At 42.8% G+C, this 23,202-nt stretch overlaps 1 protein-coding gene and 1 long non-coding RNA gene across 6 annotated transcripts in view; one reads left to right on the top strand and one right to left on the bottom strand.

The window, feature by feature from the left end:
* Positions 1-1,849: 1,849 nt before the first annotated feature.
* On the bottom strand, positions 1,850-16,348 carry LOC123834703 (uncharacterized). The gene is made up of 3 exons (XR_006788490.3): positions 12,810-16,348; positions 6,841-6,939; positions 1,850-1,933 (listed from the first exon to the last, which is right to left on the bottom strand). It is a non-coding gene; the product is annotated as an uncharacterized LOC123834703 (long non-coding RNA).
* Positions 16,349-16,561: 213 nt separating this feature from the next.
* Positions 16,562-23,202, top strand: part of MYRIP (myosin VIIA and Rab interacting protein) — a 406,340-nt gene continuing 399,699 nt past the window's right edge. The window contains exon 1 of one of the 5 annotated variants that reach the window (XM_064589758.1): positions 16,562-16,931. The gene's annotated coding sequence lies outside the window, so the exon portion shown is untranslated. Of the gene's footprint in view, positions 16,932-16,958; positions 17,313-23,202 lie in introns of those variants that run through there. The other 4 variants (XM_064589763.1, XM_064589745.1, XM_064589754.1 and 1 more) reach the window with 4 other exon arrangements.

The raw sequence follows: 23,202 nt of genomic DNA, 5'->3' as shown, positions 1-23,202 counted from the left end.
TTTGAAACACAGAAGCCCAGCAGAGCCGTTCCTTCCCTAGGCTCATATTCTCCTTTGTCTAGTGGGATGTATGTTGTGAATGTAAATGAACTTTTCAGACTCAGTTATGAAGTGACTCGTGGAGCATCAGCAAGCATTTCTGTCCTCTCTGTCAGCTGGATTTCCTTGGGGGACTGTCTGCCTCATCCCCTGCCCTGCCCTATCCAGTCTCCCCTGCGATTAGAGGTCTCTGGGGACAGGGAGTGTTTTCCCCCCTGCAGCTTGCACCCTGCCTATTCTTAGCTAAGGTTTCTGCTTTAAACCCTTCTCTGTTTCCGCACCCTGGTCGTGCGTGGAGCTACAACTTTAGGACCCCCACTTCTATCTTTCTTGAAAAAGACCAAAAGCAGGTGCAGCTCCACTGCCCATCCCACATTTCTCCCCCTGGCACTGCTCAGATCTTGTCAACAGAGGCAACCCTCCACATAAGAGGTACCATTAGATCATATCAGCCCCAGGAGAGAAAAATCGGTCAGCACTGGAGGAATGGATGGTAAAATTCTCAAAGGCACAGAACTTGTCTTATTCATCTTCACATTTCCAGAGCTACCAACAATGCCCAGCAGTCACTTCAATAATTTTGGTTGCACTGAACTTGGACTCCTTTTCTTCCCCCTCCCAACCTCACCTTCAGGATCAGTGGCCCCATTGTGGATTTCTTATGAAATTACCAAAAAATATTTTATTTATAATGCCCAGCATGTGATTTGTTCCAGATTAACAAAATTTCCAAAATTCAGATGCCTTAACTAAAAAAAATTTTTAAGAGATGAGCTATGATATATAAATTTGGGATATAAGGCATGATAATAAAGAAATGAGTTTTAAAACTGTATTAGTAAAAAACTGGTGATTACTAAAATGTCCTTTAATAGTTGAATGGATAGGGGTGCCTGGGTGACTCAGTCAGTTAAGCATCCATCTGCAGGGCATATTTGGCAATGTCTGGAGACATATTTTGGGTTATCACACTGGGGATGTGCGTTGCTACTGGCAGGTAGTGGGTAGAGGCCAAGGATGTTGCTCAACATCCTAAAATGTACAGGGTAGCCCCCACAGCAAAGAATTGTTCAGCCCAAAACATCAATAGTGCTGGGGTTGAGAAGCCCTATCTTAGAGGAGTAGCGGCTGAAAGCATGCACAGGAAAGCTTCTGGAGTCTGGCAATATTCTGTTTCTTAACCCTCTGAGCCACCCAGGTGCCTCAAGGTAATATTCTGTTTCTTATCTGTTTGCTGATTACACAAATGTGCTAAATGGGAAAATTCATCAAGCTATACACATTTGGTATGTGTACTTCTCTATATGTACACTATCTTCAAACAAAATGTTTTAAAAATGTTAAAAAGCCACCTATGTTTTCAGTTAATGCCAAAACCCACATAATTGTTTTTTTAATTTAATTTAATTTAATTATGTTATGTTAGTCACTATACAATACATTATTAGCTTTTAATTGAAAGGCTTTTGTATCTAAGAAAAAAAATAAAAAATAAAATCATGCTATGAAACATAGAAAAAAAAGCCACCTATGCTTTGGAAAACTTTGTTTAATAAAAATATATCCTAAGACTCAATTAAAGAATATATTAAGTAGATATCAGCTTACATTAACCAAAATCATCTAGACTTTGTAGAAAACAGGAAAAAAAGTAACGTGTTATAGAAAACCCTAAATGTTTAATGGTAAGACAATTTAAATCTTTCACTCATCAAAATCTTGCAGTGAATATCAGGATTTAGGATGCACTTTAAAATGGCAATGACAACTTCATAAAAAAGACTCATGCACTAATAAAAAATGCATGAATATTTTATTTACCAGAAAATCTTGCTTGATCTATAGATAGGAATCCGGCCAAGCCACTTAGAATCAGAATTTGTTGTGTCAGCATCTGCAGAAACCAAAGCAGAAAATCACTACTTTAAAATGCCTCAGTGTTTTGCATAGTCTCTTGTTGGGGCCTCTTTTCAGTCTGCACATCCACAGCATCCCTTGCTCTGGGATTGTTGGTTCACAAACACTGCATGCACGGAGGCCAGGCAGAGATTGAAGAACGGGGTAGGCCACTCCAGATTGGCAGGTGGCAGGTTTAACAAGCAAGGGAACTTACTTACCAGGCTTGTCTTGGGTAGCCATGAGACTAGTAGACCCATACCCACTGCTGAAATCTTAAAATTTTATATAGCAGCGTGTATGAGGTTCAGTCATATATAGAGACCTTCCAGAGGGTCTCAACACCACCTCACTATTTTGTCTGTGTCCTTGAAAATGGCTCCAATTGTGGGAAAGGTAGGCAGAAGGTACATTCCAAGGACAGGGAGGGGGCGAAGAGCCTCCAATTGCCCACTTGTAGCTTGTGGATCAACCAGCGATCACATCCTCTTGATGACCTTCCCCAACAGTGATGAGGTCCTTTGGCCCATGAAATTTACAAGATTTTCACTGCATGCATTGTTTTTAACAGAGTATTCTGAATGGAAAAGTCTATCGTGCTCATCCTGTCCATGCCTCCCATTTGTATGTTGGGTGTGTTGAAGGCATGTAACTTGTTTTTTTAGTTCACAGGCCTCCAACCAAGCCTCATGTGGAAGGATGTAGGTCCCCAAATCATGGACTCCAGTACAGATGGAAAAAGGTCTTGGGAGGAGTTAAGTGTATTTTTGCATATAGAAGAAATGTGAATAATTTTGGCCAGAAGATGGGCTATGAAAGATTACCTACAAAAATGGCCATAGTTACTTTCTTCCCTCTATCTACACTCCATGCACTGTGACTTTGCAGTTCTTACTTATGGAGAGGGAGTCCATTTCACCACTGCTTTAAATCTGGACTGGACTCAAGGCTTGTTTTGATTAATAGAGTATAGGGAAAGTGAGGCCATCCCAGTTTGGAGCCTAATGTTCACGAGGTCTTGCACACTTCTGCTCACTTAGAGCCATGCCTGTGCCATGTGAGTAAGCCTAGGCTGGTCCTCTAGATAATTACAGACTACATGGAGTAGAGGAAAACCATCCCAGGTGAGACCATCCTAGATCAGCTGGGCCCAGCTAATCTAGGGGATGCTCACAGATACATGAGTTAAGTCTAGCCAAGACCAGAAAATTAACTGAGCTGAGCCCAGTTCATATTGGCAACCCACAAAATCATGAACCAAATAATTTAGAGTGATTTCTTATGCACCTTTGTTCTCATAAAGATGACTATAAGCAGCTCTGGCATTTATTCTATTCATGTCAAGTCCATTTATTTTATTAATAGACCCTCTTTCTCAATAGTAAGTCCCTGAATGGAGTATCATTGACCTAGCTCAAGTAACCTAGCAAAGTGGCCAGGGAGTTGGATGCTTGGTGGCCATACCTAGGTCCTTCTCAGAAACTGGGGTGATGGGATAGACTGTGGAAGAGTGATGATCCCCAAAAGACAAAAATCAGAGCTGTCCAATGCACAGGATGCACTGTATCTCATTGTCTCTAATGTTAGAATTCAGCTGCTATGATGTTCCCAACTGGTTGGTTATTCATTACTCTGTAGATTCTGTCATTACCACAATCACCAGAGCAATTCATTCATTAGTTTTTCTATTTGCATGATTCGAAACATGGAAGATCACTAGGGGAAAAAAGTCATTTCAAAACAAGTTTCGTATTTTGGATGCTTTAGTGTTGGGATTTCTGGATAACTTATTTTCTACCATATTTTATCCTTGAAGCATACCAGAGCTCTTTTCTCCTGAAAGTGAAGGAAGTTGTTGGCCAGTTTTACACTGTCATGTGTTATGGAATGACACATATCATAGCAAATACTCCCATTTTTATGCAAAGTAGGAAAAAAAAAGGAAAGTAGAATTAGAAGAAAAAATGAAGAAAGATGTTAATGCTTGAATAATAAGTATAGAGAATTGACAGATAATGGACAAAAGAGTACTATTTCCTTTAATCTTACTTAATAAGCTTTGTCTTCTAGCTTTTTGATTTTCTCTGACTCACTGTAGATGTGCTTGACTTGAATTTATTTACCCTCAAAAATAATGAAGACTAAGAGGTGGACATGGTGTATGAGTGGGAAAGCCAGTGGAAAGAATTGACAGGGCTTAATAACCCTCCAGGAGATGAAGAGTGTGTGGGCTCCTTCTGTTGAAACACCAGTTTTGTGATGGGTAATTCACCAAATCATCCTGGTGAGTAAATCACTCAGGAATCAAGAAATGAATTATAATACATCCATAGGATGGAATAATCTGCAGCTGTCGAATAGTGACAGGGTGAGTGTACACAACATTTTGCCAAGTGAAAAATATATCTAGCAGTGTATTATATCATCATTTTCATAATATATGTATTATAAATATAACAAAATATTACCAGCGGGGTCTCCAAAGACAGATTATTTGAGCGCAAATTCCCTTTAATGTTTCTTTATGTTTTATAGGCTCCCACTGTTAGAATGTATTACTTTTATAATTATAAAATATAAAAATAAAAATGTAAAGTGCATCAGTTAACCTATTGATAGTCATGCTGATAAAATATTTGCAACCAGAAAAAACTGATTGCCTAGCTCCTCAAGACATGTCCCTCTTGTATGAATTTTGAAATCTGTATTGTAGTTTGATGAGGATATTCTTTTGAGGGATGCCAGGTCTAGGCTAAACTAAATAATTCTGATATTTACAGAGTACACACTCTATGTCAGATCCTGTTCTAAGTATTTTATAAGCTTTCATTCATGGGCTACTCACAATATCCTATGAGGTATTTACTACTGTTATCATTTTACACATGAGACAATTGAAGCATGGAGATTTTAAGTTAAGATATGGTGGAGTCAGACTCCTGGGTTCTTGCTCTTGACAACTATTCTACAGTTCTCTCCTGCCTTGTGAGGCAGGCCATTCCAGGTATCACTCATCTGAAAAGGAAAGACTTCTTAGAGAAGAAAGAACTGTGAACACAGAGCTGAAGTAACCACAAGGTCTTAACTTTTTTCTCTTTGTCTATTCATGGAGGAACTCACCTTGAGTTTTCAGGACAGCATCTACCATATAGAAGCTGAAGGGAGATGTGGGAAAGAAGAGACTCCAGCACAACCTTTGCTTTAACAGGGGTCCCCTTTTTAAGGGCTAGAATACAATTCAGGTAACCAAACTGATATCTCAGGATATGCTACCCATAAGATATTGGTTGTGTACTAACATAAAATATTCTGTACTTTCATAAGCTTGGGAATCACTGCATTAGGAAAAGTTAGAGGTCTGTTGCATGACTTCTCAGAGCCTTTGTTATGCTCATGTACATTTTAGTATCTATGAGGTAGATATAGTGTGCACCATTCCCCGTTTTTGTTGAACCACAAACATCTTTTCATGAAGCATCTTCTATTAGCCCCCCAAATTAGTGTTCTGTGGAACAAAATTGGAGAAACACTAGTCTCAAATAATGGTACTCTTGATATTATTTCCATTTTCCCTTAGTTTTAAGTGATTTTTAAAAAATATCTAAACCTTATCTCAAGTGTCCTCTGGAGACATAAGAAAAGGATTTATATCCCTGTTTGGATATGTTTCTTAGAAGAAGAGTAGAGATCTACTGAGGTCAACATGGTGGAAGTAGTCATGAGCTCCTAGGGGAAATAAATCTTGGTGGTGGAATAGGAACAGTGTTTAAAAGTTCACCCAGTCCACCATGAGCTCTCTCCCCATGTACAGTAAACTTTGGGAGGTTTATTGTTAATGAAGCAGTGTTTCCTTCTAGTAATGTTAATGGAGCTTGGTCTGTTGAATTTTAGAACTTCCTATATGATACACATGGTTACCAGATAAGCATATGGAAGAGCTCATCATCAATGGCTTGACTCAAAAGACAAGATGGCCATGGCGTGGGAATGATGCTACATTCTCATTTTTCATATGATGAAGAAATGAGATACTTTATATAACTCAACAGTCAGTGCAGAAAGCCCTTTCCAGAATTTGGCTCCTGCACATGCTCATCTTTGAAAATACTGTAGAGTATATATTAGGTTGAGTTGTAAGGTCATAAATGGAAAGAAGTTTAACATTCCTGCTAGGAAGAGACTGCCAGGTAAATTACTAGAAGCATTACTGTGCTTGCTAACATAACCAGCTGATAAATATTCCAAAACATTTTTGTGAATGCCTAAGAATTGCAATTATGCCTTATTTTCAAAATGGTGGACAGGGAACAAGAATAATGAAGGAAACCCATAGAAAATCACTAAGATAAACTGTTAGATCACCTTTGACTTACAATCCGTTTCATTCAGTTAGTAAGACATTCTAAATTATCCAGCCAAACAGCTAACCTGCTTCCTGAATGAGCCCAGCAAGATCAGCCAGCCCAGTCCCAAAGACCCACCTAGACAACCCATAGAACGATGACCTAGTAAGTGCTTATTATTTTAAGTTGCAAAGTTTTGAGGTGGTTTGTTACACAGCAAAACCTAACTGATGCGGTGTTCTTGGCATGGTGAGGATCTGGAGTCTTTCCCTTGATGACCTGACCCCACTTTGCCTCTTAATGTCTTGACAGAACCTCTGAATTTCAGCCAAATCCCCCATCAGGTCCCTGGCCTTGGCAAACTACCTCATATTCCCTGTGTGGGAATGATATGAGGTACTGCCTACCCCCTCCCAACACTGACCCCTGCAGGCTTGCCGACCCTCAACAATCAGTACCTTCTACATTCTTTCACAGGGAGTATGGAGGCATTTGTGGATTTCTTCTATGCTATGTAACAGTCAAGGGGCTCTTGGGGTTCCATCTCCTACTTCTTTCTCACCTTAAATCTGACATGGTTCCACTCCTATTTGGCAGCAGCTGCTCTGTGTTGCCAGATGGCAGCCATGTGGTGCTGTCTCCTTCCAGAGTTCCTAATGAGCTGTGGAAATAAATGAAGACCATGAATATAAGAAAGCCACCATTGCTTGTGTTTGGTAGACTCAAAAGCAGGCAGGAGAGTAGGAAAACTTTATAACAAAAGAAAAAAGGAAGGTGTTAGGTATGATCTGATTGGACGTTGTTGGTATAGGAACTCTGGATCAGTAACTAGAGGTGGGGCATCTTATGGGATTAGTTTGGCAAGCATATTTGGCTTTCTCCATTTGATCCTGACTTGGAAGCTGAGGCAAAAAAATTAAAAAGTTGGCAATTATTAACAATTGCTAATTGTTCTGGGCCAATTGCTACAGTTCACTTTCTGAACTGGTTGCTGTAGAGGTTGTGAGTCAGCATTCTATTGTCATATATAGGCTGGCCATTTTCCTTTGTGTATTCAATCCCTCAGTCTCACTTTTGGTCATTCTCTCACTCTTGCAAGTGGCAGGTTGACCAATTCAGAGAAGGCTACAGATCCATATCTTCACTGTGGGGATGGTTCAGTTGTCTCCATGGTCAACTGTGTTGCAAGATCATCCTGAGCTTTTTGTTGTCACATTTTCACAGTGATTATCTGTCAAAAGAGCAGCTATGTAGTAAGATTTACAGTTCTGGATAGAATGCCAGAGACCAAATCATGACCACTGACAAAAACAAGAATAATTAATAGTACCTATAAGACACAAGAACTAGGAACCCCAATTGCCCAACTCAGGCCAAGTAAACAAATTTCATGGGCCATGAAGATCAACCTTAAAAAACCAAGTAGTTTTTTTCCTTAAGTCAGTGTGTTGCCTGTTATATTTTGCCTGTTTCATTAATCTAAGTACAGCAAGAAGTATTAGCAATGGCACAAAAACCACCATGAATAGCCAGCAAAAAATCTAGAGCAATACAATTGTCCATCATTACCTGTGCCAATGAGTAAAGATTGGTCTGATCTTCCACCACCCTTGTTTGGGGACTTGTATCTCAGATGGAATTTGCCAAGTTTGTGATTTCTAGAATTAGGGTCTCAGTATACAGATAAGTCTTAGCATACTATTGGTAAAGTGCATGAAGTTATTATGAGTCTGAGGCAAACAAGACCAGGCATTCTGGCTGCAAAAAAAGTAGTATCCGGTAGGGGGCATATGGAGACACAGGAGAAAAGGAGTTGCTTATGGTGGAAGATCAGAAGAAAGGTCTTCGATTAGCCCAGTTACAGTTTGATCTCTATTAACCTCTTCCAGGTGGCAAGTAATTGGCCCATCAGCCCCACGAAGGTTGTTGAATTCAAATGTCTTGCAATAATTGGTTTTCTGTGACAGAAGGGCACTACCATATTCATGTGTTGATTTATTTAAGACCATTTGTTTATTTAGATGCAAATGCCATCAACTGCCATTCCTTGTGATCTTGCTTATTAAGACTGAAATTCTCTAGAGGTTTTTATCATGATGATCTGGTGGTGGATGGCATATACCACAATTGGTAAAACTCAGGGCAGTGGCTACTGTTTGGGATAATCTAAGAATGGCACTAGAATAGGTATGTTCTGAACTAACAGTTATAATAAAGAGGAAGGAAAAGAGGAAAAGTGCCATTATGGGTGGACAATAACCAAAGGTCTGTAGAAAATGAGAATGGTTATGAGCAAGCAGATGAATAACAAAATAGGAATTAGCCAGTAGTCTAGTCCCATGTCTTAGGCAGTGACTATCTACTATCCTAAGTCATCTGCATATTCCACAGACCCGGCTCAGCTACTTACTTTCAAAAGTCAGCTGCTACTAGTGGATCTCTGAGAACTTGAAATTTGAGGTCCCTTATAGGAGTAGCCTGCCAACCATGTGGAATTCCGAATTGCTTCTTTAATTGTGAAACATGACTCCCTGGAGTTTCACTACTGTATTTGTTGCTAACAAATGATACATGATAAGGTCCATTCCAGTGAAGTTCAAGAGTAGTTTTTTCTCTGACATATCTTCTAATAGATGAAATTTTCTGTTTTAAGAACATCAGGAGGCTGAGGCTGTTTAGGAAGATGTTGTGGGGAGGCAGCCTTAACCTGGTGATGATGGGGTTGAGCACATGAGTCTCTTGCAATATTTTGCCAACTCTGCAAGAAGCAGGGCAGAATATCAGAGGTGAAATTCCTAAATGTGTGGGTCTTGCAGTTACCAAATGTTAAGGGGATAACTGTTGTGTCCCTAAGGGAGTGGACTGTATGGCCATAATCTCCTACAGTTTCATCTTTTCTTTGTGTGCACGATTGAATTATGGTCTAATAAAATTTTGTTGGAAATGTTTTGGGTATGGCTTTTAGTAGACTTTGCCCTAACTTTGGGGCCCTTCTCAACCCTCAGGTTTATTATAAAAGAGGGACTCTGCAGATCCCTTTCTATGTTCGTCCAATCAGTTTTTGCCACCCAGGATTTAGCATCTGAGGTTTTGACCAACATGTGTACGAGTTGATATACATGTTGGGACATATGCACCTAAAAGAAGGCTATATTCTATGAATAGCAGCTGGCCTTCTCTGGGTTAGGGAAATTCTGAATTATAACTGTGAATTCAGTTCAGATCCAAGGCACACTTGACTCATGGGAGGGATGGATTTTTAGAAGCAACCAGAATTTGGGATTCTTAGGAAAGTCAGTAGGAAAAGATAGGGGATCTGGACAAGGGAAAGAAGAGAGAGAAATTATCAGAAGTGTGGAAGGAGAGAGATCAGAAGGATAAGAAGAATGAAGGAGAGCTAGATTTAAAGAGGTAACAGGAGGACACGGAGGGAGAATTTACTCAGGAAATGAGTCTAGTTTGTCATTGCTTAAGATTGTCAGGTTGCTCATTAGATTTGGCTGAAGAGTATTCTAGTGAAGGAATTTTTTCAATCAGAATTTCGTTTGGAGGCCTCTGCATATCAATACAAATGCTGCCTATTAAATCTGAGAAATTTTAGATCCTTTCTTTTCCAAGGCATCTCTCAGACGAACAATTTTATTCAAACCAAATGTTCCCAGAGTGGTTACTGAAGCTCCAAATCATCACTGGTGAAGATGTGCCATTTAGAGCAACATATGAGAGAATTAGGATTATAAGAAGAGTTCACGTAGAAAGGAGGAGTTTCTCCTGGAGGAGGAGGAGGAGAAAAGGTTTTAGACCGAGATGCTTCCTTGGGAGCAGGCAACTGTGAGTGAAAAGTGATGCTTGTGCATTTTGTATCTTGGACCCCCAACCTCATGGTTTGGCTGCCTCTGCACACAGACTTGACCATCAGCACCTCCAGGCAGGTGGAACCAAAGAGAACATTCACCAAAGAGAACATTCTCCTTGGATCAAAGCCAAGCTCTCAGAACAAAAAGAACAACAACAGCAAAAGGGGTGGAAGGAAAATCTCACCTAGTTTTGTCAGTAACTTGGCAAAATTTGTCAAAATGGGCTCTGGTTTGGTGAGAACCACAAACTCAGCTTATAGGGCCCTCTGCCTGTTTCCTATTCTGTGATTCTCCTTAATATGACAAACACTTTTAGATAGCACATCACAAAACAGAAGCACAAAAGAGAGCAAAATGGGTCCCCCCAAAATGACCTGATTACACCAAGGATGCCAAAACAATAGGAACAAAAACCAAAACCCAGGTACCAAACTGAGAACGTATAGCTGTGGAATTCCACACCCAGAGAGCAGAGCTCAGAACCAGGGCTGATTCGCAAATGTTTGGTGAGAACTTGACAAGCCATTAGTGCAAGGCACAATGGGCCTCTATGGGCACCTTGCTTGGTAAAGGCTGGGATCTGTGGTGGTGGGCAATGCAGTCTGTCTCAATAAGACCATTAGGAAAACTGTGGAAATAAATGAAGACCACCCAGATGAGAATAAACGGAAGCTTTTCATTCAGCGCTTGTGTTTGGCAGAGACTCAAAGGCAGGCAGCAGAATAGGAAAGTTTTATAATGAAAAAGAGGGAAGACTTCAGGCAACCTCCCTGACTGCAGGTTGGGGGCATGAGGAACTTGGAAGCAGGCTAACTAGAAGCAGGGCATCCTAGTGACTGAGTTGGGAGCATATACATCTGGTTGACGCTAGGTTGGAAGCAGGGGCCAAAAAATAGGGAAGCTGGTAGCCATTGATCAAGTCCAGATCATTGAGGGCTGATAACTGCAGAGGGGTGGTTTGGCTTCCTGGCTGGTTGCTGGAGAGGTTGTGGGTCAGTCCTGTTGTCATCTATCGTCTGGCTGTTGTCCATTTGTACATTCAGTCTCTCAGGGGCTCAATCTGCTAGCCCCAAATGCTATGTCATCTCCATCTTCTTACCACCTTCCCACATTTCCCATTCTGGGTCCCCTGGGGACCAAGAAAGATTCAGTCCTGGATCCTTGGGAGAACCAAATAGTGTTGTTTACCTACTCACATTCATTCCAAATGATTCTCTTGCTCTTGTGGCAGAGAGTTCTCCTTCCCCTTCTTCTTCTCCTTTTTCCTCTCCTTCTTCTTCCTCTTCTTCTTCCTCCTCCTCTTCCTCCCCTTCCTCTTCCTCCTCTTCTTTTCTTCCTCCTCCTCTTCTTTCTTCTTCTCCTTTTTTCCATCTTCTTTACCCCTTATTCTCCTTTTCCTCCTCCTTCTCTTCCTCTTCCTTCTCTTTTCCCTTTCTATAGAGCAGAATCTTCTCTCATGTTATATTCCCTTTCTTTTCTACCTTAGATTTCTATATTCCAGGTAGGATCCATCTTTTTTGTCTCCTGGAACCATAAGCCTCTTGGCTCTGCCTTAAAGATAGTGAAGGTCCTAGTGGAGGGGGCGGAATTACTGAGCAGAGAAATAGCCTCAATGAACTGGTAACATCACTGCAGCCAGCATTAAGATTCTTCACTTCTGGAAGGAATTTTAAAATACATGAAAATTCAGGTCACCTGATTTAAAAAAATATCAATGTGAATATTCAGCATGCATGAAAGCTTCTGAACATCTTTGAATTGTAAATGTTGGTGGAGGAGCATTTTCTCTGGCATCTTCATTCATTTAATAAATATCTTTCCCCACTTCCTTTGTGCTAGGCTCTGTCCAAGGAACTTGGAGATATCTGTGAGCAAAACAAAAATCTCTGCCCTGGTGCAGCTTATATCCTAGTGGGGAAGACAAACAATAAGTATCAAACAGAATAAGAAAGTTAAGATTGTGTTAAAAGGTGACAAATGCTGTGGAATAAAGAAAATGCATAGCAGGGTAGGGAGGGTCAGGCATTGAGGGAAAGAGGACAGATTCATCTGTCTGCTTCTCTTTGGGGATGCCTAACTGCCATTTCAATGAAACTTTATTGTTAAGCCTCAGTGAATAAGATCATGACAATTAAACCATCCCTAAGGCTTTGAGGACTGTTATGAAGGGGATGCACACTCACACACAAGGCACTGGCTAAGTTTCCGGGCATTACTGCTAATTTTATTAACCTTCAGCACAACTGTAGGCTGAGTCAGCTGCCTCAGACGTCAATTGGTTCAGGATTCAGAGAAGCATAGTATCTGATTTGGCTACAGAGGTTATTAACTAAGCCTGGATTTTATTGTAGGGATCTAATTTATAATAAGAAAAATTGTAAGAGGAGACAGTCACAAATAAAGACTGTAATTCAGTAATCATCTACTCCTGTAAAATAGTATTTTTTTTTTTATCAGTATCTCTTAGCAGCACCAGGATCCCTTATTGGATATTGTAATCAGTGAATGACAAGATTCTATAATTACTTCTACACTGTCCATCCAAGATAGAATCAACTTTACTAAAGAAAGCAATAAAGCTTTTTAGAAGCCATTATTTAGTAGGGTGTGAATAGCTGTATAATAAAATATTAATTGTTCTAAAAAATACCTTGGAGAAAAACACTGTACTTACCAGAAACAATGAATTCTTTTCTATGCGTTTCTATTTTTAGTTCTGTTTAGTCCAGTATGATCTATTTCATCAATATAAGATAACATGTATGGTCACATGTCTTTTGTTTTTCCAGGTAATCCACTGCTGAAGAGCAGAATGTCCAGGATTTCCATTTTGAAGACTCCCACTTCCCCTTGACTTGTCCAAAACCATGACTGTTCACTTAGTCCAGTGAGCTCCATCCCATTTCTTTGTACAGCAAGCAGACTGGATGTGTGTCATGGTCCTCTGCTCTTTTGCTATCTTGTGCTGGGTGGAGCTGTTGAGGACTGGTCCTTTGTGGCTCAGTTTGTAAAAGATTTGTGTGAATGCAAGTTTTCATTTCTCCAGGACAAATAACTAAGGTGAAATTTATGGGTTGTGTGGTAGGTTCAATTTTAGTTTTAAAAGAAATAGCCACATTGTTTTCCTGAGTGGTTGCACCATTTTACATTCCCACCAGCAATCCATACGTATCACAATTTCTCTGTCTCCTCATCAGGATTTGGTGTCATCACAATTTTTTATCTTAACCCATTCTAATAGTACGTAGTGATATCTCATTATAGTTTTAATTTACATTTCCCTTGGCTAATGATGTTGAGCACCTTTTCATGTGCTTATTTGTCAGCTGTATACACTCTTTGGTGAAATATCTCTTCATATCATTTGCTCATTTTCTAATTAGACTGGGAGTTTTTACTATTGAATATTGAGAGTTCTTTATATATTCCAGATATAAGTCCTTTGTCAGATATGTTATTTGAAAATATTTTTCCCAGTGTACCATTGTCTTTTCATCCTCTTAATAGGGTCTTTTACAGAACAAATGGGTTTAAAAAATTTTTTTGATGAGGTCCAATTTAACAAATTTTCTTTTCACCCACTTACTTTTCATTTAACAAATAATCGTTGGATATCTACAATTTATCAAAATAATGTTCGAGGTGCCCATAGGAATCAAAGATGTGACATAGTTCCAACTTCAAGGCATTTCCAGTCTAATTAGGGAGACTGGAGATACACCCAAATAACTGATACTACATAACAAACACTAAGTTGAAATGGGAGAGGTAGAGATACATTTTTCTGGAAAATCAGATATTATGTTTTGGCTGATAGGGAAGTAATGGGCGAAGGTTTCATCACTTCTATGCCAGCACATGCCACAAAATGGTATACAAACTTCCTTTATAAACTCATTTTTTTTCCAGACTAAAATGATCATTTTTAGATAGCTAACATGCTAAATCTCATTATGTGCCAAGCAATTTCACATACATTGTATCAATTAATAACAATCTTGCAGGGCAGTGGAGAGGATTATGCCACATTTTATATTTAGGGAATCTAGGATTCAGCAAAGTTAAGTAACTTGTCCAAGGTCACAAAGACAGGAAGCAGTAAGGTCATACTGGTACCCCAGTCTTGTGATTAATGCTCTTTTAATTCTACCCAGAATCCTCCTGAGACATGTCCTTTTCTTGCCAGGATAAACTCATCAATCTTCTGGCTAAGAAATGGACTGTCTGATTCATGTTTTAAAAGAAGATGAGATACATATGCTTGGTGCACAAAAGTCAATGAGCTCTTCTTGATAAAGGGAGAATCCATTAAAACTTTCACAGTGGTCAAGATCATGCAGAAAAGGGAAAAACAAACACTGCCTGTGAGTCATGAGAAGCAAAAGAAGAGATGGTTATTCAGTAAAATTTTGCTGAATGACAGACAGCTCAGGATGGAGTAATCAAGGGGGTAGCACATTAGGTCATCTTGCAGGCTCATTGTTACCCAACTCATCTTCAAATGCCACACCTTTCATGGAGAATGTTAAAAAAAAAAAAAAATCAGTAATAGCTCAGGTGAAGAATGGAAGTTGTGTCTGTTTCTGACCTACAAGATGACAAATAGGGAACTGGGGCTCTTTCTTGTTCATAACATCTCAGGATTTCCATCTGTATTTTCTTCCTGTCTTATTTGTAACATTGCCCAACTCAACAAACTCTTCTGTATGTATTTGTTTTTCTTTTGAAATGTTTATCACTTACGTAAGATGTTAAAGATCTTGATTCTGAAAGAGTCTGTAAAGAGGCAAATTTATATGTTAGGTCAGTTTTGCAAACGCCAGCCTGGTATCAAATAACCTTTGAAGCCCCCATTCTTGTCCTGATGCTGCCACTACTGGGCCCCATGTGGAGAGTAATCCCTTCACATTCTGCATTTAACCCTTTACTCTGGTGGCCTGTGCCTGAAGTTAGACCTACCGTTTTGTATAACAAAAGGTAAAAATAAGAACATTGGACAAATACATTTGGTTGATTAGATTTCCTCTGGGGTAAACAGGACATGACGGCAATGGTGCCCCCAGGGAGAGGAACTGAGAGGCTGGGAGCAAGGACGGAAGGGAGTCTTGTTAACTGTGTATCCATCCACACTTTTGGAATTCTGTACCATGCCAACGCTAATCAAGCACAGGTAAATAAAATTGAATCTAAACAAAATAGGAACAAAACACAAACGTTCTTCCACTTTAGCCAGTTAGTGGATAATAAAATCCCTTTAAAAGAGAAACTCGATCATCAGAGAAATCAACTCTTCTATCTTCCAAGTTCCCTTCTTAAAGGTTATTGTTTTTGTTTTTTGCTGGGGCGGGCAGATCAGCAAAGGAGCCCTCCATTTCTACTGAGCAAATTCACACGGTGAGAACACTCTTAATCCACCGTCCTGAGAAAGGCTTCCAGGGTTTTAGGAATCACCAATGTAGCTCCACAAACGCGTTATTTCGATCGAGTGACTTCCCTGTTGCGGCTAAAACTGACAATGTATTTTCACAGCCCCGTTGTTGAGGCTGAGGCAGTCCGTCTTAGGGAGATTCCGGGCCCTGCGCCTGATAGATGCAAACGCTCTATGAAGCCCTGGCCTGGACGGGAACCTTTCAACTCCCAGGCGTTCTTCCAGGACCTGGACCTCCTGGCAGGGGCCCGAACGCGTCTCTCACTCGCGGCAATCTTCGGGCGTCCCTCTGGCAGCGCGGGCTCAGTAACCCGCCGGTGCGGCAGCGATGGGGGCTTCGGAGGTTTGGGCGCGTAGTACAGCCTGGGACAGACCCCGAGCCCAGCGCGAAGCCAGTCAGTGTCTGTTGAACGACTGAGCGTCGCTAGCACAGTCAATTCCTGACAGAATGGAAGGAATCCAGATCAGGGCATGGGTCACCACGGTGACTTTTAAATACCCAGGGACTGTGAAGTGAGGTAGAGCTGCCTTTGGAGAAGCGCCACGCCGGCTTTGGTGAGGCTCGGGAGGGAGGGCGCCCACACTCCGGAGCGCAAGCGGCCGCGCTGGTAGAGCCAGGAGACCCCGGATTCGGGTGACGCGTCACTCCGCGGTCAGGGAGGGTCCGGGCCCCCGGGGCTCAGGGGCAGGGGACAGGAAAAACCTCACTTCAAAGATAGGAGTGACCTGAGGTCTTGCTTGAGGGCTCCCGGGCCGCGGCCCCAGCACTGCACTGCGCGGCTGGGAAGAGCCCAGGAAGGGGCGCGAGTCCCCGCCCCGGGCGCGCGCAGCCCCAGCCCCGCCTCCTCCCGATGTGCCCCGCCCCTCCCGGCGCGTGCCGCCCGCGCGCCGGGGGAGCTCCCGAGGAACCGGCCTGGCGGGCACCTCCTGCCCCGGCGCAGGCGCGAGCGCGCACCGCCTCCCGGGACGGGCGCCCCGCCGGCGCCCCCGCCCCGCCTCCACACGCGCCCCCGCCCCGGGCACCTCTGATTGGCCGTCGGCCTGGCCAGCAGGTGTCGGCGGCGGCTGCGGCCAGGCTGGCCCCAGCTGCCTGCGGCGCGGGCGCCTCCCTCGCAGCCGCTGCCACCGCCGCGCTCCCGCCTCCTGCCCGCTCCCGGGCTCCCGCTGCGGCTGCGGTTCTGACGGCCGAGCCCCCGCGGCGCGGCACCTCAGATCCGGTGCGCCGACCGACCCGCGCCCCTGCCTCGCTGCTCGCAGCTCGCTCATCCACGCGCCGCGCTGCTGCGGCAGGTGCCCCGGGCGTCCTGAGGCGCGGTGGCCGCCATCGATGACCCCGGCCACGGACCTGCTCCAGCCCGGCCACCCCCTGTGAGTACCGTCCCTTCCCCTCTGGCGGCTTTGCTCCACTCTCCCGCTTGCGTTGCCGCAACTTCGGGGGTGGGTGTGTGGAGGTGTCTCTCACGTCCCCCTCCCCCCGACACACACCGGTGCGAGTCCTGAGTCAGGGCCCCAGGGCACGACCAGTCTGCCTCTGCGGAGGGGCTTGGGGGCGGGGGTGGGAGCCGTTGAACTTGCTCTAGGATCGTCGCAGAGTCGGAACCGCCCCTTTCTCCCTCGGCCCGGGCGGGAGCTCGCCTCTGCGTTTCCCTCGCGTTTGGCGTTCCCCACTGGCCACGTAGCTCCTGGGCTGCGGTTCACCGCGCACCTACTACGCTGCGGGCGCACCGGCGGGGCGCCTGGAACCATCGGGTAAGCAGCCCGGAGCACTTCGGGGCGCCGGACTTGACTCTTTCGGACTCTTAATTTCTGTAAAATGGGGCTAATCAGGGACTCGCTCAAGGTCATGGCCGGTGCGCGGAGTAAGAACCCTGGTGGGTCGCGTCTGGCCAGGTCCGCGGACTGCTTGGGTAGGGGCGCGCTGTTGCGGGTGGATGGCCACTTCAGCTTCATCCCGGTCTCCTTTTCATAATTCCTTCCCCGCCAACTCCGCCGGATTTGGAGAGGTCGAGAGCCGATCCCAAGGGACCCTACAGAGGTTTGGGGGGTATCCGCGGGGGACCTTTGGGGTGAGCGCGGAGCCGAGCGCTTCCGCGGCAGGGACTCCTGGATCTGCGGCATTTGCAGCATCTCCTCCATTCCCAGTCATTTAATTTGCTAAGGTCTCGGCAGGGTAGGGCAATTTGCTAGGGGCCTGCTCTTAGATCCATCCTGCTCCCTTTCCTTCTCCCAAATAAGCCCTGTCTCCGAGGGTAAGTATGGGAGAGACTAACTGTACACACCAGTTTGGGCCCAGGGACTTCGTAAGAGAGGAGAAGCGTGTACGCTCTGCTGTTGGCTTAGCCAACATTGGCTCTCATCTGCTCTAAGAAAATGCCTTAAGTCTGGCTTCATTCCTGCCCGCCCTACTCCCTGCCCCCAGATCTGGGTTTGTTGCACTTTCCCTGGGGAGGGTGGAGTCCAAGTCGCAGAATGTGTAACTGTTGCCAGATGTGAAGAGTTGACTCCGGCTCCTTTGAGGCAGCTCCTGTGGGGCTTTGGGTGGTTCTCAAAGCTTTGTACTGGGGACAGTCACCCCTCCTCTTTTGACATTCTTACTCTGTCCCTCAAACTCAGGCTACCTCGCCCTAACTCAGTGATCAGATGGTTACTTGGATAATTTTTTGATGTCTGACAAACATCTTTGAACCTCAACTTTTTTTTTTTTTTTTTTTTTTTGATTAATCTCTATGCCCAGCTTGGGGCTTGAACTCAGGATCAAGAGTGGAATGCTCTATTGGACTGAGCCAGCCAGATACCCCTGAGCCTTAATTTTTTTTAAATCTATAAAGCAGAACAATTCCTGCTTTTTAGTCTTCCCAAGGTAGTTAGGGTTCAGGGGACATGGTAGAGGTGAAAGTAGAAGGAAGATGGTTCCAGATGATCTGAGCTGTGGGTAGAAGTGGAGGTGATTTCAAGAATTTTTTGACAGCAGTCTCTGGGACTTTATTAGATCTAAGAATCTTTACAGAGAAATTTAGTTTGGTAAGACTTTGAAAATACTACATTTCATCTTCCAGTTGAAGTTCCTTACCTGTCCATGGGTAGCCACATCTCTCACAATGACCCCCTGCCTCATCTGTGGTGTGTGGGCTGGAAGCTAGCTGTCCCTGTAGGGTTAGGGCAGTCTGGTGGTGGTGAGGCACTGTGTGTGTGTGGGGGGGGGGAGGGGCAGTTGTCTCTGTGGAGCTGAAGTGTGTCTCTGTGGAGACAGGTGTATCTCTTTGTGGCCTTCGTTTCTTGTGGAAGGGGAAGGGGAGGGGCAGTTGTCTGCTCCAGAGTCTGCTCATTTTTGGAAGAGTTGAAGTGTTAGCCGGGCCCAGCAATGTAAACTAACAGTGGTCTAGATTGTATCCTGTCTCCTTCCTCTCCTCCCAGAGGGGCAGAAGGAGAGCTCATCTGTGGTCTTGGCCTTTGGAGAAATCAATTGGCGAAGACTGAAGTACCTCAGAGAGAAATGGGCATCCCCTGTTCTTAGTTCATATTGTGTCTGCAGTCTTTTGTCCCAAAGGCAAGTTAAAGAGGGACAACTGGTTAGAACTTGGTGACTTTGTTTTAATATTATATTAAGCCAGGACATAATCACAGAAAATGGCACAGATCTGAAGTGTACACTCTGGATTTTCACAAATTGACCACCCCTGTGTAACCAGTGCCCAGATTAAGACCTAGGATATTCCCAGTCTCCCCCTGTCCTCTATAGGTACTATCCCCCAAGGGTAATCATCATCCTGCTTTGTTTTATCAGGCAAGTTTTATTTTTATTCTTATTATTATTTATTTCACCAGTTTAGTTTCAAAGCTAAAATGAAACTGTTGGATGATTTTTCTACCTCCTCTTTTAATGTATGCAAACCAAAGGTAGTTATAGGTAAGCCAGTCCAGAAATCTAGAAGGGAGAATTCGGTCTTAGGATCTGGGTGGAGTCTAAACTGGTTGTCTCCTCCCCTCCCCGCAATAGGTTCTTGGGCAGTGAAACAAGCCAGACCCCAGATATAACAGGCTGATATTGATAAATTGAAGACAGTTTATTCATAGAGTGTATTTGAAAAATGCAAGTCTGAAATGGTGTCATGATAAAATATACATAAAAATGTTAATGGATTCTCATTTGAAACATAAAAATGGGAATGTTGTGAATTTCTCAAAATTAAAAATTGGTAGAGGATCACAGAATGTCAAGGCTGAGTGATCTATAAACTGTGTGTGCTGTTGCCACATGGTGGCGCCACGTTGGCTGGAGAACTGCAATACCCAACATTCTTTCCCAAGCCCCCAGGAAGGAGTCCCAGGAATAAAATCCAACAGTTCAGCATCTCCAGAACTGATTTCCAAGCACTGTGGTTTTTCCAGTGTTGGGCAGACAGGCCTCCCCTCTGGTGCCTGCTACACTAAGTCCATGGATCGAACCCTGTCCCAGCTTTTCAGGAGGTGGCTTGTGGGTTGGAGGCACGTGTGTTGGAGAAGGGGGAGCTGAGACACTGTGGCCCTCTCTTTGGTAGTATGGAACTGTGTAAAGAGAGTTGGCTGAGAAGCTAGCTCAGGTGTGTTGTGATTATCTTGGCCTCCTTTCACCCCAGAATTCCCCCAAAGGTGTCAGAGAAGGAGTTCTCTTTCCTGAGGCAGGTAGCTATTTGCACAGAGCACTGTCCGTGGTGAACTCGGAAGAATAAACAGGCATGGGTGTAGCCAAACTGCTGCCCGATGAAATGCCCTCTGGGTTCCACAGGGTGGGAGCCAAGTCCCAAGGGGAGACCACAGGGTGGGGGGCCTGTTGTATCCAGCTGTGGAGAGAGCCAAGCCGACCCATCCAGTGCCTTTTCTTTTTACTGTCAGTGTGTCCGAAATGCTGCTTAGAAGATTGTATTCATGCACTGGCTGCCATGCCCGTGGTTGCTAAGAGAGCTGAATATTTGCCATGTGCTAGACCCTACATATATATATATATTCAGTTAATCTTCATCACAGGACGAGGGTGGCTTTCTCATTTTCTAGATGAAGGAACTGGGCCTAGAAGCACTCTTTCTGAGTTTGCACATTATGGGAGCCAGAACAAGGACTGAGCGCCAAGTCTCGCAGATGACTTCCTCAGCTGAGTTATGTCCCCTTCTGTGGGGTGAGAGGAGCCTTGCACAATTCTTCTTCTGTCTTCCCTGGCACCTGGTAGAGTGCCTTACATGTAGTAGCTACTTAAGGCTAAATATGGGATTTCAATTAAGTAGAAACTTCCCTGCTGAGCGAAAGGTAAATCCAGACAGTGAAGGATGAGAGTTTGGGGTTGAGCCCATGAAACCTGCAACGTTGGGACTGAGTGTGGGCCCACCAGAATGTGGAGTCTTATTTTATGTTTAAAACTTTATGTAAATGGAGGTCTGTTATTTGTTTTTTTTTCCACCTAACATTGTTTTTTAAACATATGTTCATAACATTTGTTGATAATTATAAGTTTAGTTGATACATTTTAACATAGTATTTCCTTCTTTGGTATACCAGAGTTTAAATATTGCTCATTGGTGGACAAAAAGATGTTTTTACCTTTTGCTATTATGAAAAATATTGCAGGGAATATCCTTGATAAGGTCTTGTACAAATGTGTGTGTGTCTAGGATTTATATCCCCAGAAGTTGAAAACTGGGTAGGAGGATATGCTTACATCAATATCTGTCTGTTACTGGGTTTTGCAAATTGCCCTCTGTAGTGGTGGGGGCACTTTATACTCCCACTAGTACTGTATTGGAGTTCCTTGTATCCCCATATCTTTGTGCCATCAGATGTTTTAATTTTGGTTCATCTAATAAGCATGGAATGTGTTTCACTGCTCTTTTACTTTGCATTTCCTGTAGAGGTTTTTTGTTTGTTTGTTTTTTAAAGATTTTATTTTTAAGCAATCTCTACACCCAGTGTGGGGCTTGAACTCACAACTGTGAGATCAAGAGTTACATGTTCTACCAACTGAGCCAGCTAGGCACCCCACCCTTAGAGATTGTTAAAAAATATATTTTGGTTTTCAAAGTTTCTTTTCTGTACATTGCCATTTTTTACTAGATATAACTTTCAAATCTTTAAACTCATCTGAAATTTATATTGCTATGTTGTGTGAGACAGGGATCTAATTGTTTTCCATACTGAAAACCACTTTTCCTATTATCATTTAATGAATAGTTACCTATTTTCTTACTTATTTTGTTGCCATCTCTGTCATATACCAGTTTCTGTTATATTTTTGGATCTGTTTCTGAACTCTGCTCTGTTCTATTCATCTCTTTGTGATTCCTGAGCTAATACAGTTTCATTGAATTATTAAAGCTTTATAATAATTCTTTTCTTCTTAGCCTTTTTCTTCAAAATTGTCTTGGTTATCCTTGACCCCTTAGGCTTTGACATGAATTTTAGGATCTTTCCTAAATATCCCTTTTCATGAAAAATACTGTTAACAAAATTTGGTAAAATATCAAATAAAACATATTTTCTTGTTTCTTTTTTTTCAAATATAGTGCTAATCAAAACTTCTAATTTTCCATTATTTACTGTGAAATCTTGATTTCCAATTTAAGTGGATTCACTTTACGTGACACTTCCCTGGTACCAGATACCTTGAATAATAAGGGCCATTTGAATATGATTTTTAAAACACCTATAAGGTCATTTTTTAAACTCAACAACATACAAGTAATTTTAAAGTCAGTGATTACTCTTCTGTGACATTATTTTTATCCTCCTCATAACTCATTTCATTTAGGTACCATAATTTATTCAACAAAATCATTCTTTAAAACATTAAGCACTTTATAGTCTTTATTGTAACTTCATCCTTCTATACATTTTTGTTTCCTTAGGATGAATTACTTTGTTGAAAGTTGTTTACTGGGGCGCCTGGGTGGCTCAGTCGTTAAGCATCTGCCTTCGGCTCAGGTCATGATCCTAGGGTCCTGGGATCCGGGGAGCCCTGCATTGGACTCCTTGCTCAGTAGGAAGCCTGCTTCTCCCTCTCCCACTCCCCCTGCTTGTGTTCCCTCTCTTGCTGTCTCTCTCTGTCAAATAAATAAAATCTTAAAAAAAAAGAAAGTTGTTTACTTTTCCTTAAATTTTTGATACATATTGCCAAATAACCCTCTAGGAAACTTTATACATTTATTTTGCTATTAGTCATGTATGAGTGTGCCAGATACCCATGCCTTGCCAGCAATAAATATGATTATTCATCATCATTTCCAGTTTCACAGACAATGACTCTTGTTTTTTATTTTGCTTTTTTCTAGCAAGGCAGAACATATCTTCATGTTTATTAGTTCTTCATGGCCGACTTCACTATAGAGTTTTCCATGAGGGTTGTTTTTCTTTTACTTTCTTTTTTTTCTTTTTAAAGATTTTATTTATTTGAGAGAAAGAGAGAGAGAGAGCATGAGCAGAGGTGGGGCAGAGGGAGAGGGGAAGCCGACTCCTTGCTGAGCAGGGAGCCCAACGCAGGGCTCTATCCCAGGACCCTGGGATCATAACCTGAGCTGAAGGCAGATGCTTAATGGACTGAGCCACCCAGGTGCCCCTCTTTTACTTTCTGTAAAAAAAACTTGTATTATCACTTGGTGTTTTTGAGAGAACAGAT

The sequence above is a fragment of the Mirounga angustirostris genome, unplaced genomic scaffold, assembly GCF_029215605.1.
Source record: "Mirounga angustirostris isolate CCGP_5_RB_7025 unplaced genomic scaffold, mMirAng1.0.hap1 SCAF_1, whole genome shotgun sequence".
In the NCBI taxonomy this organism is placed as follows: domain Eukaryota; kingdom Metazoa; phylum Chordata; class Mammalia; order Carnivora; family Phocidae; genus Mirounga; species Mirounga angustirostris.
Note: the sequence above shows the minus strand (reverse complement) of the source record. Positions and strands in the feature narration are given on the sequence as shown.